Below are 20,749 nucleotides of genomic sequence, written 5' to 3' on the forward strand. Positions count from 1 at the left end.
GCACTACAGAAGTGTCTAATCTACCTTTATAATAAAGCAGCCAAGGCTGAAACACTCATTTAATGTGTTAACCCTCACACAAGTGCACCGAACAATACAACAGATGGTACGGAAAGCCATTGAATCAAATGCTAACAATCGGGATAGAGTAAAAAATCATTTGTGGGTGCAGCTTCCACTTGCTGGAAGGAACTCGCTACCTGTAGAGATAATTCAGACCGTCGGACATAAAGAAAATCTGAGTGCTTAAAGCCCCCACTAAAAACGCTTGAAACACCTACATGAACCATATCTGTTTAGTTTCACGATCCTACTCCCCTGGAATCAAATGTTGCTTTCGATAAAAGGACGTTGATTTGTTCTGTTTAGCGTAACCGTTAATGTAACAGTTATGTTAAACACAACAAAACAAGGTCCGTTTATCTTAAGGAACATTTGATTAGAAAGGGGAGGGGGGCTTCAAGTGGAGAGAGATGTCCAGGATAAGAGGGGCAAATAGATGATGCAACTAAACAGACTGCCTATCCTTCTCATTTAGGTGTTGTTAAAAAAGAAACTTTTAAAGTTTTCTTTCTGAAGCTGCTCAGCTTTTCTTCACATCCATCAGTTTGAATGTAGTCTTTTCAGGTAATGAGTTCCTTCCAGCGAATGGGAGCTGCACCCACGAATGATTTATGTAGTGCAGCTAGTGCCAGTGCTTAATTTGTGCTTGCTGTTTCCGGTGAGGAGCACCGGCACTTATTTGTGAGGGCCGGGGCTTATTCTTCTGCCTCAAGCATTTGCTGCGAGCAAAAGACACATGTGTGAAAGACGGAAGAAGGAAAAACTAAAAAGGGTCATAAAGGGAGAAAGTAGAAAGTTGCAGGATGAGCTGAAGGGGCAGGGGTGGCCTTAAATGGATTGAAGAGGCCCGAGATGGCTTCAGTATTACGCTGCCTCAGTATTCAGTGCTGGCAGATTTAATTACCGCAGCCTCGTGTTTAAGAGAAGGGCTTTGAACACCAGCACCTCTTAATTTACAAATTAAGCACTGGGCCCAGTGCCTGGTCAACTTTGAATTTTTAACTTTAGCCCGAGGCATGTTTTGCTCCTTAACTCTTTTTCTGTGGCAGATATCAAGGGACCGGATAGCCTTTACTGCGTGACCGCTCACAATTTAAAGCAAAGATGCTTTGCCACCTTTTTTTTCTCCTCATTCGTTACAGTGCACAGCTCGGTGCCCAATAGTGCATGCTTAGCAGTTCCCTTTGTGCGCAACTGAGTCGGCCCCAAACTGGGAACTGTCAGTGTCGGGATGCGTGAACGCTGGATACAGATAAAGCCTTGAGCAACTTCAGATAACACGAGGTCGCTGCTGGCTGGAGTGGAAGGGCACATCTTCGGACCAATGAACAACTGTAGCTTAGGACCGTGGACTGCAGCGCCATACTCTGTAGGAGTCTGCTCCAAGCTTACCGGCCTTTACCCCATCTTCGGACCAGAACCAACAGACTGCTCAAAAGGTTCCACTGTTTCGTGGTGGATTTCTTTGGTAGCCTGTCTGACTACCTCAGCCCTACTAGCTTTTATACTGTCTTCAAACCAGCAAACAAAAAACTGCCAATAAAGATACTACTTCTTGAAGAGTTTTCGCCACAGTTTTTTAAACTTCTTAAAATTAACAAAGCTTGTGGATGAAAATGTCTGTAAGTTTGCACTCCTCTCATCTGGGTCTGAATGGGGTGATGTGATCATATGTCTTCATCACCCGAATGAGACATAAAGTACTTTGTAGGGTAGCATACTGCCTTTTAATGTTTACTTCTGGCTGTCTCGTTGTGCCCAGTCCAATAAATTACAATAACTTGTATTTCCTCAGTAGATTTCATTTGTAAAAGTATAGCAATAAATAAAGAAATCTGTGAGGTATGCATTGCATTATCTCAGTCTATTATGAAGTTCTCTGGTCATACTGAAAAAACAGCTACCTACGTCATTATCATATGAAATCTCTTTATTGATATCATAGCTACGCTTTCAAAAGTGCTTTGTTAATCTTCTTGCTTTCTCAGATTTGCTTGACAATGCACTATTTGCCCACTCTTTTGTCAAAATGTTCCCATCGGGAGAACCCCGAGCCCCTCTCATGACAGTCAGGCATGCTCACTACGCTTGCTCGTCACAGGTCACTCATCCCAAAATTTTACACCCCACAACTTTCAAATGTCACCAGCTGCCACTGAAGACAGCCCTAGCTGGGCACATCAAAACCAACCCCAAAAATAACAAAGAACAGTTCAAAATCATTAAGGAATTCTCTAGCAGGGCTGTCAGTGAGAACAACACCATGCCCTCACAAGAGCTGTGCAAAAACCTTGCCAACTTCTTCTTAGACAAGATCCCCAACCTACACCTACAGACTTCCTCAACAGTTCTGTTGCCACCGTACAGGAAGCACAAGCTAACCACCTGAAGCCTCCTCTCAGCTCAGGACCCCAGCTCCATCATGAAAACCATCCACTCAGGAGCTCCCACAGACCCATGCCCACATTACATGTTCAGTTTCAGAAACCAAAAGATCAACCAGGAATTCTCCACCCTGCTCAACACCTCAATCTCCACCACAACATTTCCCGATGCCTAGAAACACGTCAAAGTCAGACCACTCCTCAAACCACCCTGCACCAACCCCAGCAAACTCAAAAACTACTGTCCAATCTCCCTTCTCCCCTTCCCAGCCAAGGTCAGGAGAAAAATATTAACAAAAAACTCACAATATACCTAGAGCACAATCTGCTACTCGGCACCTCCTAATGAGGCTTACACAGCAACCACAGCACCAAGAACTCCTGATCGCAGCCACTGACAACCTCCGATTCCTCTTCAGCTGAGGAGAAACAGTAGCCCTGATCCTCCTCGACCTCTCATCAGCCTTCGACACCATATCCCACCACATGTTGATCAAAAGACTCCACTACATCGGCATTCAAGGAGACTCACTCAGATAGATCACTTTCTTCCTCCAGATAGAGCAAATAGAGGGTCTGCTTACCACCTTTAACCGCCGAAACCAAGGATATCGTCTGCAGTTGCTGTAGTTGGACTCTCACTCCTAGGCGAGACTGCTGGTTTGGGTATGACATCACTTTTGTTTGTAGGCGACTGAGCCAATCCTGCAACGAGTCACAACTGTCGGCCCAACCCTCTCGGCTCACAAGCAGTACCTCACCAAAAACCCAAACAGTAAAAGGTGATTTCTGGCAGCCTTACTCATGGACTCTAGATTGCATCATCTCAGGGGAGTCGTGGTGGAATGTAAGTTACCCTTTTCTCATGTTAGTAAAAAATCTCAGTCACACACAGGCAATAAAAGAGATGCAGGAAAGTTTTCAGTAGGTTTATCAAAACAACTGCAATCTACAATAAAATGCATGAGCTGCAATAATTAGGATAATGAATGATGCAAGAAGCAAAATGGTAACAATGAGATTCATGAATACAAAGACCCCCACCATCTTGCAATAAACATGAAATGTAAAATCCCTAAAACCCTAGCATGGAGATCCTAATCTCTAACTTAACCAAATGAGAGCTAGGTATGATAAACCTTATCTGGCAGTACCAGGTCCATGAGAAGCACCTCCAACCCTTATTATTTTGGAATGAGGTCTCTAGATCAGACTCCGTGGTGACACAAAGGCTGGATCTGCATCAAAGCGACCTGCAGCATAGATGGCGTTGGTAGCATCTGGTAGGAATCCCTCTGATAAACTTGTCTAAATGAGATGTATTTATACATATATTGTAGGATCCCTGACGCAGGTATGTCCCCAAACAAAAGATAAGGTGGCAGGCTTGTGGTGGCAATTATGTAAACAGTTTCCACCAACAGTACATTATGTTCCTGTCGCAGGTAAGTGGAAAAGGGACACGATGTGAGTACCTAGGTCCATCACTTGGTTTTGACGCTGATAGTGATGCCTTCACAGAGTGGCACTGATAACGCAGATTAAAACATTGCTCTCACCCTAAACAAAGGCAGCCATCATAAAATAAATAATAAAATAAATGGGCTAAGACAGAGCAGGATAAGTAGGTTGAAAGTCACTAGGTGATGGGGCACAGGTCTGCAAGCCAGAAGGCTAAGCTAAACTTCTGATTCCCATTAAAACTAAATAGGAGCCAGTACACCCTCCCCATTGCCGGAACAGGGATGACGCCATAATGATGACACCATAGAAGGTGTATGAGTCCAAGCTAAAATGTATAAAATCTTATTCAAAACTAGCTAAAAACATACAATGAGATAACATGTGACCATTACAAGCACAGCAGGCCAAAGTTAATTTGGCATAACTTTTAAAGTTAACAACGAAGCCGATGGTCAAATTTGTTAACAATAATCGTGATATTGAAGAATGTCTCAGAAACCATCGAAAGGAAGTGCATCCAAGAATGACTCCATATCGTCAGATGTCAGATTGATGTGAGGATTGCAGATGGACCCACAGAGCAGAAGTGCGCAAAACCCCTCAAGCGCAGGATCACCTGCGAAGGCAACACCATCCAAAGTGCCTGAAGGAGGCAAATGGTTGACAAGGGGCTGGCTCTTTGGTGGCCTCGCGAATCAGCCTCAGCCTCATGGGGCATGACCGTGAATGAATCCTCATCGGGAACACCAGCAGTTCTCTGTCCACAGTAGGAACTGATGGAACAGCAAAACACACCGATGGTAGACACTCGAAGAGGCACCAGGTGCAATAAGGCAGGTTGCACGCGCCATAGGACTGGTCGGAATGACAATGACCAATCATGCTCCAATTCTTCCAGCTACGGAGCACCAAAGAACTGCACCATGCAATCACCTCACAGCTGGGCTGGTGGTAGTAGCTCCATCACTCCTCTTAGCTGAGAAGGGACAACCACTGCGTATTATGAACAGCAGCAGCAGTATCCCGCCAATCAGTGCTAAAGTCAGAGGAAAGCCGCCAAACACACTTGAGAAGAGTGAATGCGTAGCCAATGGGATGACTCCGAAGCCAGTCTGGAAGGTGGAATCCAGACCCACCAGCCTTAAAGAAGTGTACAATCCCCATAGTGCTCAAGGCGTTAAATATTCTGGAAATCACCTCTCTCAAGTGCTTGGGGAAATTGGTATTTAGAAGGGATTGTATCTCAGCTGATGATCTTGCTATCTGGAGAGCATATGTCTCTCTGGCTGATGTCAACGCCAATTGTTTTTGGAATAGTAGCGCCTTTAGTCTGCTCTGCCTGTCATAATTTACATTAGTAGTATCAATGTGAGGCCACACTTCTGCTACTTTTATCTCTTGTATGGGGGGGAATAGAACATGTCCACAACAAGTTATAATCTGAGAGACTGAAATTGTGTAGGCAATTCTTGGTCTCATATCACAACAGCTCTGTTCATTCAGGACCACATAACTTCCATTCGAAGTATATGAAATGCTGGATGAATCAAAGGGACGGGAGTACCCTTCAGGAAGCATGCCAAGTTTGTGTCCCCTGCATTGCAAAAGCCGTGACGTGACACCGGTTTCCAAATCATTGCTTTACTAACAGAAGTCTCGTATTCGCTTCTGCTAAAAAATACCTCTGTTTCGCCGTTCAGACATTCGTATTTTAAAGGCAACTCCCACTATTCTTTAATAAAGCTATGTTCTAACCTCTCATATCTGCCTACAGCAAAATGTTTCAAACATTTTGAGAAACGAAAGGTGGAAATTGGCAGATTTATAATGCCATGTACAAGCCATAATGTTGAAGGACTTTCTGATACTGTGAAAGGCAGCTTTTCTAACCTTTCGATGTTAAGAATGGTGTAATTTGCTTCCTTTTTAGCTGTTATCTGTTGCTCCCTGGACAGATCAAAAGCAGAGAACAAGTCACTACTTGTTAATATATTTCCCTGGGGCACAGCCATTTTTCAGAATCTGTAACGTCCAACCTAACTGCATAATGGAGCACAGCTGACTTTGTCCATGGTGTAAAAGGGACATGTCATTAAGTATGATATCAATCGCAGATGACACTATGTTATTAAGTGTGAGTATTCATGTCATTATTGACAACAGCTAAAGCCTTTTCCATATTTTCTTTATATATCTGCCTTAAATGTGCAGCTGCTTCCATTTGAGAAATCTTCCAGATCTCATTGTGTATGGCATACAGGAATTGCTTAGAGCGTGTCTTTCTTGTACCTAGCAAGAAATCTTGCAAACCTGTGTCCTCTGATAGGAGATTAAGATGTTTCTTGACTGCTGCTAAGGTGTTAGTTAGTAACCATTTTTGGTACAGTTTACCCACTCTGTATGCAGTAACTATACCTGAGTGTTGACCCGATACATAGCGAGGGTCCAGCTGGCTAATCTTGAAACCCCCTGAGGAATTCACAAAACACGCGTGACAGCCATTCGTGTTTATTGGCCACAATAACCACCCGCCATGACTTGAAAGTGTGGAATTATAGGTACATCCTGAACCCAAGCATTTAGTTCCTCCTCAGTGACATTGAGGAATGATTGCCAATTGGGGAATTTGGCTGGTGTGGGGATACTGGGCGCATTCATTTCTTATATTTTTGCTAACCCTAGGCAGGATGTCTGTTGAACTGTGTAATTTAAAAAGATTATTTGAACAGGAATAAGGCATGCTCTAAACAAAAGCTTCCATACCCTGAATTTGCCAGTCTTGTGTTCCCCATACACTTTTTACATTAATAGATCTTCCAGTATTCGTACCCTTCAACTGCAAGTCGGGAAACAATGGAATCTAAATAGATTAATTTGGTGTAGATGGGAAAACTTTTTCGAATTTTAGAAGGTGATAATTTAAAATGATATGACTCTGCATTTGTAGCATCATGCCCAGAAAAGTATGCAAATTTGTCTTTTTATGTTTTAGGGCTCCCCCGCAGGTGGAGTTAAACAGTGCTCCCACTGTGTGTAATTAAATACTAATCTTTGTCTAGCTGCTCGGTGCAGATAGTAATGTCCTCAATGATAATAACAAAACATTTCCCAATAATTCGCTGTGTTCATGTACATATCATCACTTTCAAATACAGTGTAATTCTGCAGCTCAGCAAGCATTGAATCAACTGTTTTAACACCCCAGTGATCAGAGACAACACCAGGTGTAATCACATCAGTCATTGAAATTTTGAAGACATATGGAATTTGGATAACTTCAGTAGGCCAGTAAATATCAAAGGGAACTTTATCCCAAACAATCCCATTTGGAATTGGTACTGCTGAAATGTTCACAAGGGACAGGTCTCTTCGGACCTTATGTGAGGAAAGGTATGGTGGTAAAACTTCATCCAGTGGCTCGACAGAAGAGCGTTCAGGAAGATAATGACAATTTATCAAGAGAAAGAAAACACAAAACCAATCCATAACAGAAAGGCAAGCAGTGTCAGAAATATCCACAGGTAGTCCCATGGATAAAACAAATAGTTATTTTTAAGCCACATGTACAGCTTACATGTCTTTGGAACAGTTTCAGCTGCAAGTGCAGATGAAGTTGAAGAAAAGTCATCTTGATCGATGAAGTAACCAGAAGTAGTCTCTGCAAGCACAGGGGCAGGTGCATTACTGATGGATCGATCCGCTTCGCGTAGAGGTTCTTAGTAGACGGTGTTGTCGGTTTGCGTTGTATTGTAGTAGAAAGCAGCCACATCTTGGACAGTTCTTGTTGAAGTGGTAACATGAAGCAGCAGAAGCTCATTCTCCACCCTCCCCATGCTCAAGGAGGTATTTGTAGCTGTACATGCTAGTATAGAAAGAAGAGTTGTTGTTTCTTCTTTGAAGAGGTATGTTCTGTTGGGTACTGAGAGGGGACCATGAACTACCCAAGGGACCTCTTTTTCTACTGTGCAGGATCGGCCACAAGTTGAAATGTGATCGTGTTGATGGAGACAAATCTGTTCCCTTTGGAACCTTGCAGCAGTGGTAGGATGATAGTTCTGGTGCCTAGTATTCCAGGACTGGTACCGGTGCTCTGTAGGATGTGCTGAATTCTTAGAGGCAGAAGGAGGGCCCTGGTCTGAATAGAATGATGCAACCTTATATGACCCGATGAAGATCAGCATGTCTTTCATTACAGTTCGAGCGTCAGCCAACCGCTGTGGCCATACCCACAGGAATCTAGAACAAGAATCTACAGTGACTAAGATATATTTGTATGCACCATCAGGTTGTAAGAGTCCACAATGGTCCACATACACACATTGTAATGGCCTGTTGGACACTAAGAGGGATGTCCGCGGTGGGCGTATGATCTGCTGGCAAATGTCACAGCAAAGAACATATTGCTTGGTCTGTTTGTATAGACCTGGCCACCAGAAACGTTTCTGTGGGAGTGATATTGTGTCTGCGACACCAACATGAGCAGATGCAACACCCTGTTGCGCTGCTTTGATGAGATCTAACCTCTGGTCTTGGTTGGGGATCACTCAATCTCCAACCCCAGGAACTGCTGCAATGACAACATTATGTGCACTGATGTGGTATGAATATTTAGTTGTGTATGCTTTTGGGAGACGCTTGCCTTCAGCCGAAGTTTTCATGGCAGCCAGAATTTCATTATCCAATCTCGTCTGAGAATGATTCATTACAGCAACAGAAGCCGTAAGTTCTGCATATTTGGCCATTTCATCAGCCAATGTGTTTCCAATAATGTGTACTCTTAACGTGGATGACCCAGTGTATGGACTACATGAGCCTCAGTCAGCTTATCCTTAAAATCAGCTACCCTCCCCCACAGATTCTGTGTTTTATGGAGTCTCTGGACCAGTTCAACCGCCAGTGATTTTTTTTTTATCTCTTTATTGTTATATGATACACAACATCATGTACAATCGAGCGCCTAAGTGCTATCTTCACTGCAGTACAAGCAGGTAAATCAACAATAAAGGAGAGAAGACATTAAAGAGAAAGCGAGAAAAGTAAGAAGGAGAAAAACAAGTAGAAAGAGGTAAGATAATGACGGCTTAGGAGAAATCTCCAGTGAGGAGGGGTGGAGCAAATAGGGGAGGTATACCCATTGCGACATGATACTTTGAAGAGTTAAATGATTCAATCTCTGACGTAAACAATTGACAGGTGGAGGCAGGCAGCCACAGACAGCTCATCAGTGTTGGCACAGCAGGTGGTAGCACTCCCTGTGTTATTTTATGTGTTATTGGTCCAGGTGGCAAACGCCACAGCAGGCACATGGTGTTTCGTTACCAGCTATGTGTGCACATGATGGGGTAAATGCAGGTAACAATTATGCTGAACACGGGTTGCGTACCTCTGAGCGCCCTAGATAGTTGTGTGAAAACCCCGATGTGTGAAGTGTTTGTACCGGTTCAGCTTCCCCATATGCATACTCTAGTGTCATCTCAACCAAGCTATGCTACCGACGTGTAAAACGTACGTGTCTGGTGATACCTCTAGTGGTTTCAGGGGGGGCGGGTGTCATTTTGTTCTCGAGGGAGATGATGAGATAATCCCATGTGTCCAATCCCTTGATCGTCACCCTTCTATCTTGGAGTGAGTGTAGCCCCTGTGCCTCCGCCTTTGCCCATTTCAACAGGTCACCCATCCAACGGTGTGTATCCGGCGTGTTCGGTGCTTTCCATTGCATTGCACGAAGGCGTTTAAACAACACAAGTGCCAATTCGATGCACCTGTGTACCTGCTAGCCTCCCCTTGGCCAGTGATTGAGATACTCATTGTAGGACTAGACATAATAGTACGAATCACACACAATTAATGTGAGCTGTGCTGGATCCGTAGGTTCCAGTGCCAAGACAAGAGCTTTATGTTCAGCCAGTTGTGCTGTGTAGTCCCCCAGGGTCTGTGTGTATGTATTGTGAAGGTGGAATACAGCAACCTTCATCACTCCGCGCACGGCTGCGCAAGCGGCTGAGTATTGATGTTTTGTACCTACTGCTGGTTGTGCTAAACTATCAGTATAAATGACAGTGTGGTATCTGTCAAGTGGTAAGATGTTAAGAGTTGCGGGGTACTCCTGTTCATATTGGAGAAATTCTTGTGTTTGAAGTTTTGGGTCAAAGATGTAATCAACATCAGTGGCAGTCAGGGAGGTTGCCCATTGACTCCAATGTGGATGTAATGCTTTAGCGTTAGGAACGCTAGCGTTAGTGACGGCCTCTGAGGGTGGCACCAGGGTAACAACAATAATGCATTTCACTTGGGCAAGTTGCCTCTCCTTGACGACAGCCATCTGTACAGTAGTCAGATTTTTTTCTGTGGGTGCAAAGCATTTTGGTTGAGGCTGTTCTTGTAGCCTTTGGGCAAACAACAGTAGCGTTTTTATGAGCCAAATGAGAATGCACTCAGGTCCCGACTTTCATGCGCTAAGTTTTGGCAGAAAAAAACGTTGGAAATATCCAAGGTTGTCTTGTATTTTTTATGCACTATGTTGTTGAGTGTGGTGCTGTGTGAATTTTGTATTGCATGAATGTGTGTATGACTATTTAGGTGTCAGTAGTCTAAAACTATTCTATATGAATGGTCTGGTTTTGCAACTGGGAATGATAAGTTATTCATTGCAGAGACACAGGGCTCTGTAACTCCCTGGTACTCAAGCTGAGTGAGGATCTCCCTCACTGAAGCTTTAGCCTCGTGTTTAACAGGATATTGGGGTTGAGGCTGGGGTGTGGACCTAATAGGTATTATATGGCTGGGAGAATCTCTATCCGATTCTACATGGTTGCGGTATAGTGCAGGCGCCTGTGCAAAAGCCCAGTCGACAGTGTAGGCGTCTTTTACCGCTTTCAGAAAAAGATCTGAGAAAGAAGGCAAAATGACATCTTCCCCATGTGGTAGCTTACGGACGTGTTCGGGTTGCCAGTTTCTTTCTGCCAAGAGGATACCACAATTAAGTTCATCCCAAAAAAGTATGCTAATGGTGTGCTTTATGTCTCCCTCAATTTGGATATTTATATCTTGAACCCTGTCGGGTGGGAGAATGCGCCCGTTCGCAGTCTCGACTTCAAAAAAGTTGTTAGTTACTGTTGCATCCAGATGATCGTTCAGAATCTGGTGACATATTGTGACTTCTGCTGCACTGTCCCGCAGGGTCACTGCCCACGTCTTGTTCTTCAGCGATGTTCTCAAGTTTGCTGGCATGTTTAAGGAAGATTGCTGCCACCTTTTTCTTTTTAAATTGTGTCTTTGTTGTGGGGATTTGTCTTTTTTCTTGTCTGAAGACTGCTGTTAGTCTTTCTTCTGTTTCACATAGTCAGGACGTTGCTCTGATCGGCCCACTCTTTCGCTACGTCTATCAGGTGCGTCCTGAAAGGTACGAGAGGGACATAAATCAGTATATCTGTCAGAAGCTTTTATATTTTCCTTATTTCTGAGATTATATCTCCTTTCAGAGGTCTCCGGATGCGGAGAGTCTTTCCTCTGACTTCTGTCTTTATTTTGTTTTTGTTTATCCCAGCGCTTTTTAGAACCCTCTTGTCCTTGTTTAGTACTGTCCTTAAGGGTGGTACTCTGAATATCAGTTTTTTTCGGCTCGACTCCCAAACTATCCCATCCTATACTAGTATAGGTGTCTGAAATAAGTTTCAGTAGTTGATGCTCCTGCTTCAACTGTGGATTCTCCCAGAGCCACTGGCCGCTTCCCCTTGAATGTTACTCAGTATGATTGAGGAGACTGTGTTGAAATTGCACATCAGTTTCATACCCAAATCCAGGGCTGGTGCAGCCCCTTACTCATTTTGAATTTGTTTTATCACTTCCGGCAAATTAGCAAGTGTCGAGGAATCATGTGTGGTAGTGTATATTGCAGCAAAGACTTTGGCCCTAATTAGGACATTGGCGGTAAATACTGAATACCACTGCGCTGACTGCTGCTACCATACCGCCGTGGAGGCGGACATTCGTCGGCCAGATTATGACACATACATACAGAACCGAAGAAAACAGCGGCAACCACAAATCCGCCAGACCCACTGAACATGATAAACTGTGGGTACTACCACCCATACCGTTACGCCACCAATACAACACCCTCCAAATAATGACCCACGAATCACCACAGCGGATAATCAACGGCGATAAACCATTGGTGGTGCACACCGCTGCAGTGAAAATGGCCACCCCAATACAAATCAAGGCAACATTGGTCAGAACCAAAACCCACACCTGACACAAATACACACATCCACACACCCACCAACAGCACTATAAAACACCCCCCCACATCACCCACAATCCTTTGAAAACACGAGAAGACTGCTACACTTTGCTATGCCAATCCTAAAGAGAACTGCACACACATATCACAGCTACCTATTCATCCGACACGCACCACACACCACACCCCCCACCACTTCACACATCACCCGCTGCACGACATACACATACCACACAACAATCATGTCTCCACAAAGGCAACCCCGTTTCACTGATGAGGAGTTACGGGTCATGGTTGAGGAAATAGTCAGGATAGAGCCAAAGCTGTTTGGAGCACAGTTCCAGCAGATTTCCATTGCCAGGAAGATGGAGCTATGGCGGAGGATCGTGGACAGGGTGAATTCCATGGGACAAAATCCACGCACAAGGGATGACATAAGGAAGAAGTGGAACGAACTACGGGGGAAGGTGTGTTCCATTGCAGCAAGGCACCAGCTCGCCATCAGGAGGTCTGGCGGAGGACCGCCACCTCCTCCCCCACAGCTGACAGCAAGTCTTGGTGATCCTGCATCCTGAGGGATTAACTGGAGTAGCCGGAGGACTGGACACTGGTGAGTCAACATTTACTACCTATCACCCCCCATACCTGCATGCCACCACGACCCCTCACCCTGATACTCATCACCCCACTCCATCCCACACAGTGCACCACCACAATTACTAAAATGAAATGCCAAGCCCTGCATGCCATACCCACTGCATGCACATCACTTCCTGCCCTGCATGTACACCCACCACCAATGCATGCACAGCATGGAGAACTAACAATCCCACAGTCCATCACCATACACAACCAAAGGTGGCAGGTCAACAGCAATACCATTTGGGGAAGCTAGTGATACAGGATATGTCACAGACATGTAGCATAATACACCACTTACATCCTCACAGGTGCCCCAGCCAATGTCAGCGGCAAGGAGCTGCCACGGCCACCCAGCACCCCACCAGTAGATGTCCCCAGTGATGACAGCAACTCAAGAGCTCTTGATCTTGATTAACACCCAGTCCACTACAGAGCCTCCCCCCTCAGAATCCAACACCATAGCAGCTACCCAATGTCCCCAGACATCTGTCCCCAGGACACGTCAATTAGTAGTGTGCCCACCTTTACAGGGACCTGAGTCCACACCCCACAGGCAAGACAGTGAGGATCCTGGGGTCAGTGAGATTTGGCACACCATTTGGGGACACAGGCACAGGTTGCCAGGGTCAGTCGGAGGACAGCTGTGCGCGAGGGGGAGGACAGGCCTAGGTAGTCGCCTGCCCAGGAGGCACTCACTAATGTCCTGGGGGCATGCCAACAATCCCAGGACAAGATGGGTCAGGTGTTAAACATCATGCAGGAGAACCAGCGGCTGCAGGGGTAACACCATCAGGAGATCAAGCAAGAATTGCAGGCCTTGAATACCACCATGGTCTCCATTGCAGGGATGCTGGGTGACATGGCCAACATCATGAGGGAGCACACAGCACTCCAGGGGGGCCCTTGCACTAGCCAGTGTACTGACCAGCCTTCCACATCTGCTGAAGCTAGTGGATAGGAGGCCCTGCCACAGGACCCACAGACCGCCAGCACCCCTCCCCTACAGAAGGTGAACCGCCCTACAACGTTCCCTGCGACCCAGACAGACACCAGAGACAGTTGCCAAGACCAAGACCACTGCCAGAAAATGAGCCCCTCCTAAATGTGCCCCTTGTGTTCCACTGTGTCACCTTGTCCATTCTGAGGTGCCATTGCTCCTTTTCGTATGGCCCTTGGACACTGGACCTGTGCAACAAACAGACTGGCCCACTACACTGAACTTTCCCAACCATCACCCCACTATTTTGCACTTTGCATTGTATACCAGAATTATTAATAAACACATTCCACACAATTTGAGTAATAGTGCTTTATCTGAAGTACATTTACAATGTATTGAACTGTTTTGAACTGGATGGTCCTATGAAAATGTCCAGTAATATGTTGATCCATCCTACATATGTGTCTCAGCAGCCTGTACACATCACAGCATCACACTGTTGTAACCACACCAACATCTGCAATATGGGAAGCCATAGGTGACAGTCATTTGAGATGCAAAGGCAGTGACTGGCATAATGCTACGGCTACATAGCACAACACTAAGATGGAGAAATGTTTAGTTCAACAGTCTTACCTGAGTGTCATTGGAAGTACTGCTGCATCATATGTGTCCTGTTGTCTACATCCTCCTCCTCTTCCTCCTCCTCACTGTCCTCACTGTCCACTGCTGCCACAGGTGCATTGTCACCACCCTCCTCCTGCAGATAGGGCACATGGCGTCTTAGGGCCAAGTTGTGCAACATGCAGCACACAACAACAATCCTCCAGACCTTCTCGGGGGAGTAGCATAGGGATCCACCTGTCAGATGGAGGCACCTGAACCTGGCCTTCTGGAGACCAAAGGTCCTTTCAACAATCCTCCTGGTGCGCCCATGAGCATCATTGCACCTATTCTCAGCCCCTGTTCTCTGATTCCTAACAGGGGTCAGGAGCCAGGACAGGTTTGGGTAGCCGGATTCACCTGCAAGAGGTGAGGGACACACATTAGCCTTGCACAATGGCAGGGGATAAGTCTCCTGAAGGCATACACTCACATACATTGGGTGGGGACTCAGGCTCACCTATAAACCACACTCTGTGCCTTTGTAGTTGTGTCATCAGGTGTGGGACGCGGCTATTCCTCAGGACAAAGGCATCATGCGCCGACCCAGGATACTTGGCAGTGACGTGGGAGAGGGACTGGTCAGCAAGGCACACCATCTGGAAATTGAGTGAGTCGAAACTCTTCCTATTCCTGTATACTTGTTCATTGGCCCGGGGAAGGGGGGGAGTAAGGCAATATGGGTCCCGTCAGTGGTCCCAATAACCTGTGGTATATGTCTCATTGCATAGAATCCAGCCTTCACAGTGAGCAATTCATCGACCTGGGGGAATGCGATGTAGCTGCACATATGTTTGAGCTGCCAAAACCCTTGCAAGCACAATAGAGAACATTGGCTGTGAGATTTCTGCAGCCAAGCCCACTTTCACCTGGAAAGAGCCAGTTGGCACGAAATGGAGCACTGATAGTACCTGCACAAGAGCGGAGATTACTGTGGTGCATGGATAGCAGGTAGCAGATCAGGCTACAATTGTGCACACAGCCCTGTGATTCTGGCCCTGTCCAGACAATAGGTATGATGTGCCTGCCCTCCACTGTAGCCAAGTCCACAATGGGTCTGTACACGGGTGCTTGCCTCCTCCTCCTATTCCTCCGCAGTGGTTGGTATCTAAGGGACCCAAAAGTAAGAAGGGAGTGACAACAGGAACTGTGGACACACTACATCAGTGTAACCAGAGCATGTTTGTATGTTGACACTGGAATTGTCTAGGTGTGTACATTAGACAATGACACACTTTTAAATCAGTACATGTGTACTAGCAGTCGAAAATGGCAACTGCCTGTCATGTATGCAGGGATAGGTGGAAGTGACCTCACTCCGCTGGCGTTAGGCGTCATGGCGGGAGGCAGTCTGCACCGCCGTGCAATTCCTCATTGGCTAACTTGGGCCTCTATGGAGTATAGGAATCAATGATGATCAACGCCTGCAGTGACGGTGTTCACCACCACAGCCGTGACCACCATTTTCTTTCTACCACTTCACTTGATTCCTGACTTTCCACAGGACCACATCTCTACTGCGTGTGCTGCTGTGACCTGTGTCTGGAGCCTTCCATGGCGTGTGCAACAGGGGACAGGGCCCCAGTTTTCATGTCGGAGGAGCTGGAGAGGCTTGTGGATGGGGTCCTACCCCTATATGGGCAGTTGTATGGGCCTCAAGACCAACAGGTTAGTATACCATGGGTGCATTGCATGCGACATGGCTGCATGGAGATGTGCCGGCAGTGTGTCATTTGGGGGGGGTATGGCTGGTGGCAGTGTCTGTGTGGTGCTACGGGTCATGTGTGTGCTTGACGAGGGGCAAATGCGGTATGTGAGTCATTTATTTGACAGGCTGGATTGTATGGTTAATGGTGTCCTTCTGTCAGTGTTCCCTCTGCAGGTCAGTGCCCACCAGAAGAAGGGGTTGTGGCATGTCTTCGCCAAGGACGTGCGGACCCTGAGGGTCCATAGCCGGCGGAGCACCCACTGCAGGAAACGGTAGGAGGTCCTAAAATGCTGGGTCCGGAAGACCGCAAAGGCCCTGCTGGGGACAGCCTCCCAATGAGGGGGGGTGCCTGTCGGAACCTAACCACCCCCTGATGGACCGCATACTGGCGGTGGCCTGCCCAGAGCTGGATGGGCGCTTTAGGGCATCACAGCAGCCACGGGGCGGGGGTGAGTACAGTGTGTGTGACAACCATCTATGTTGCCTGGCATGGGATCTTGGTGCAGGGTTTTAGTCAGTGGATGCCCAATATGCTAGTTTAGACATTGCAGCGTGGTCCAGCTTAGGTATTTTGGGTGTAATGCATATTTAAGATGGCTAGGTAGGAGGCTTTCCATGTCAGACAGGGCTTAGTTGGTTCCAACTGATGTGCAAGTGGCTGTGTCTGTCTCCTACCTGCTGTGGTACCAAGCCAATGGTATGCCAGTGTGGTCTATACTGCCCATTCTTAGTCCCAGTGAGTGAATGTGATGTGTGCCACTTGTGCTGTTGTTGCTGTGATTTACCCTGTGCTCCCTTTCTTCCCTCCTTCCTTTTGTCATCCTGTCCATGTGTGCATTAGCATAATCCGGTGAAGGAGCAGGGGCATAGGCGAGGGAGGGAGCTGCAGCCCACAAGACCCTGGAGGCAGAGTCCACCGACGCCGATGGGACCAGTGGGACGGGGGCGAGGGAAGCACCATGGGGGAGAGGGACAGGAGCAGATTCAACTGACTCTGGTACCTCCTCCAATGGGAGATCCCTGGTGGTGGAGGACCTCGCTGGGACCACCCCAGCTGCAGGTTCAGCCGCCATCCCCGTACCAGCACCGCCCTCCCAGTAGCCCCCCCACTGAGTTACCCGTGTCCGGTTACCCAGGAGGGTGGGCGTCTCCTTCGCCCCAGGCACCTCAAGCCCTGCCCCATTCAGGCCTGCTGCCCTCAGTGAGGAGGCTATTGACTTCCTGAGATCCATCTCTGTAGGGCAGTCAACCATAGTGTATGCTATCCAGGTGCTGGCATCCCAGATTCAGCAATGTATTGCCTTCCTGGAGGGCATTCACAGTGGCTTGACGGCCCTACAGAGATCGTTTCAGGCTCTGGCCTCCTCCTTGACATCCGCCAGTGTCCCTGTTTCTTCCGTCCCCCCTCCAACTCCCACTTCCCAGTCTCACTCTCCTCACCCCAAGCCCATCCCAGGCACACATTCTGACAAGCATGCACACAAAACAACAGACAAGACTCGCACAGACAAACACAGGCAGCACACTTCAGTCCACAAGCACTCACACAGCCAACACACAGATGCACACACAACATCATCCACTGCCTCCACTGTTTCCCTTCCGCCTCTTCCCTCACAGTCTAGTCACATCTGCACTCACACCTACATGCATTGCATCAACAGTCCCTGAAGCTGCCACCTCCACAGGCTTGCCCACAGACACCACAAGAGCAGACCTGCAGACATGCACCCCACACACCACATGCGCAGTCACCACCACCACCACCTTCACCACCTCATGCAGCACACCCACCTCACTTGCATACACCACCACAACACCTATCCGCATGTCATGTTTGACCTCCCCCACCCTGTCTGCCCCCTCCAAAGACACACACAGGCTTGCACACTGTCCATGCACCTGCACCCAAGTCCAGCACACCTCTTCCTCCTACAACCACTCCCTCTACCTCCACTCTCATCCCTCCTCCCACAACCCACCCCATTGGCCCTAAGAAGCTTTTCCTTTCCTGTCTTGACCTCTTCCCTTCCTCCTCCTCCCATCCTGCCCGTAAGAGAAAGGTCCCACCCCCCTAGCCCAGTACCTCCAGCACCCAGTCTGTCCCTGCTCCACCCCCAAAGACTTCAGCTGCCACTAAGGGGCACATGAGTGCGACTCTAGCCCCCGCCCCAAGCCCACTCCTCCGCCCCCAAAACGAAAGGGTAAAGTGCCGCCCCCTCCCAAACCAAAACCCAAAACCAAGGAGACACCTCCTAAAGCCAAACCCAAGGAGAACCCTCCCGAACTGAAACCCAAGAGCCCCCTCCCAAAAAGAATCCCCCCAATCCCCCTGCCACCTGAGGTGCCTGCCTATTTCCAACATAGTGCCCCTGCACAGTGGAGTCCTGATGTTGACAGGAGTCAAGTTGGGGCTTGGACTTTGCCCTGTGGGCTTATTCAAACTTTGGACTGGCCACTCGCCCTGCTTGTGAATATGCATTGATGTATATATTTTGGATTTGGGCTCTTCATCCAACAGGATGGTTCTGGGTGTGTGTGTGTATGGTGTGTGCTGTGCTTGTGGGTGTCACTCTCCTCTCCCTTTCTCCCTTGTGTGCTAGGCGACTGTACTCACCGTCATCGTCTTCGTTGGTGTTGGTGCTCCAGGACGGCCATGGCGTGTTACAACATCAGAAAGATTTGCAGTTCAGGTTCCATGGTGACTGCTGACTCCTCTGTGTCCCTGGAGGTGAGTGGCTCCTTTTATATGATGTGTTTCCGCCAGGCTTTTGGTGGCGTTGCTACCGCCCCGGGAATCCTGGCGGTGTGCTATATAATAATATGGTGGGCGGATCCTTGTCTTCCGCCTGCCTGGAGATTGCTACCGCTGTGTTCAGTGTTCGTAACGCACTGGCAGTTGGTGTGGTACATTGGGAGGAATCACCGCCATGGTCATTACTTGGCAGTCATTACCACCGACCTGGCAATGGTACTACCGCCATTGCCAGTGTGGCGGTCACCTAACCACCAAGGTCATAATGAGGGCCTGTATCCCATGTGGTGTAGTTGTCCATTGGGGGAACCATTGTGAATGGTAAGCACATTGTGAGAATGCTATGTTTTCCTGTGGTATTGTAAGGGGAAACACAGCTTCCAGCTGATTTTTTTTGTGCTATTCAGAACAGGATTTTCTTGCGTTCTGTGGGCACCTTTGCCCATGATAGAATATGCTGTTTGTGGGTTAATCCCAGTATTGGCCAATTGGTATGCAGCTGGTGCGGTGGTGCTGGGTGCGCCGGTGTTGTGTTCAAAGTTCTCAATACAGACTGAACAAGTCGTCTATATAGTGTTACTAGCTCATTGTAAAGATTGCGCAGATCAGCTGACTGCCTGTTTCATACGACTGGATGTGGTTTATACATGTCAAACATTGGCTACATTGGTCCATCATTACTTAAGGGACTTAATCTCATGGGTTGTGTTACATGTGGTAGGGCATCATTAAACCAGTTCTGGTGTTCTTGATAGGTAATAGATATTTCAAGATACTGGTATGCTCGGTACTGTTGTGGTACGTTCGCTATTTCATATGTGTTAAATGTGTATGTTGTAGAGTCGTCCTCAAGAAAGGTGACCCAGGAATAGAATGTTTTTGTTTGCTAACCTTCATTTGCTTCCACTATGAAGGTAACATCCCCGCCATTACCTTTCAAGCCGTGCACTATTAGATGTAGAGGTCATGCATGTCTAGCATTTTCTGGAATGTCTATGGCATTAGCCATGTTGGATAATGGGTAATGAGAAGGAACACCGGTGGGGAGAAAGTCTTTTTAAGAGTTCAGGCTTGAACAACCTACAGCCTAGTTAGGTGCTCTCTATTCAGCTGAGGAGGATTATTCCTAAAACCATGGGTGTCTCCGAATAATAGTACTTAGGGTACCTGGTGTGTGTGAGCCAGAGATACTCACGATATCCGTAAATTAGTGCCAAAATGCGCCATGTCGTAGTTGGACTCTCGCTCCTAGTTGAGACTGGTGGTTTAGGGATGACAGCACTTTTTTTTTAGTCGACTAAGCCAATCCTACAACGAGTTGCAAATGTCAGCCCAACCCTCCCAGCTCACAAGCAGTACCTTACCAAAAACCCAAACAGTAAAAGGTGATTTCTGTCAGCCTTCCTCATGGACTCTAGATCGCTACATCTCAGGGGAGTCGTGGTTGAACAGAAGTTATTCTTTTCTCATGTTATTAATAAGCCTCAGTCACACACAGACAATAAAGGAGATGCAGGAAAGTTTTAAATAGATTTATTAAAAAGACTGCAATCTACAATAAAATGCACGAGCTGCAATGATTAGGGTAATGAATGATGCAGGAAGCAGAATTGTAAAGATGAGAGTTGTGAATACAAAGACCCTCACCATCTTGCAATAAACATGAAATAGAAAATCCCTAAAGCCTTAGCATGGAGAACCTAATCTCTACCCTAATCTAATGAGAGCTGGTATGATAAACCTAATCTGCCAGTACCAAGTCCATGAGAACCGCCCCCACCCTTGTTACCTTAGAATGAGTTTTCTAGATCAGACTCCGTGGTGACACGAAGGCTGGGTCTGCATCAAAGTGACATGCAGCATAGATGGCATCAATAGCATCTGG

The 20,749-nt window shown here is 47.1% G+C and overlaps 1 protein-coding gene across 2 annotated transcripts in view; it reads left to right on the forward strand.

Annotated features, from left to right (window-relative positions):
• Positions 1-20,749, forward strand: part of MACROD1 (mono-ADP ribosylhydrolase 1) — a 2,310,829-nt gene that overhangs the window by 1,842,671 nt on the left and 447,409 nt on the right. The window lies entirely within an intron of this gene.

Source organism: Pleurodeles waltl, chromosome 9 (genome assembly GCF_031143425.1).
Source record: "Pleurodeles waltl isolate 20211129_DDA chromosome 9, aPleWal1.hap1.20221129, whole genome shotgun sequence".
Classification (NCBI taxonomy): domain Eukaryota; kingdom Metazoa; phylum Chordata; class Amphibia; order Caudata; family Salamandridae; genus Pleurodeles; species Pleurodeles waltl.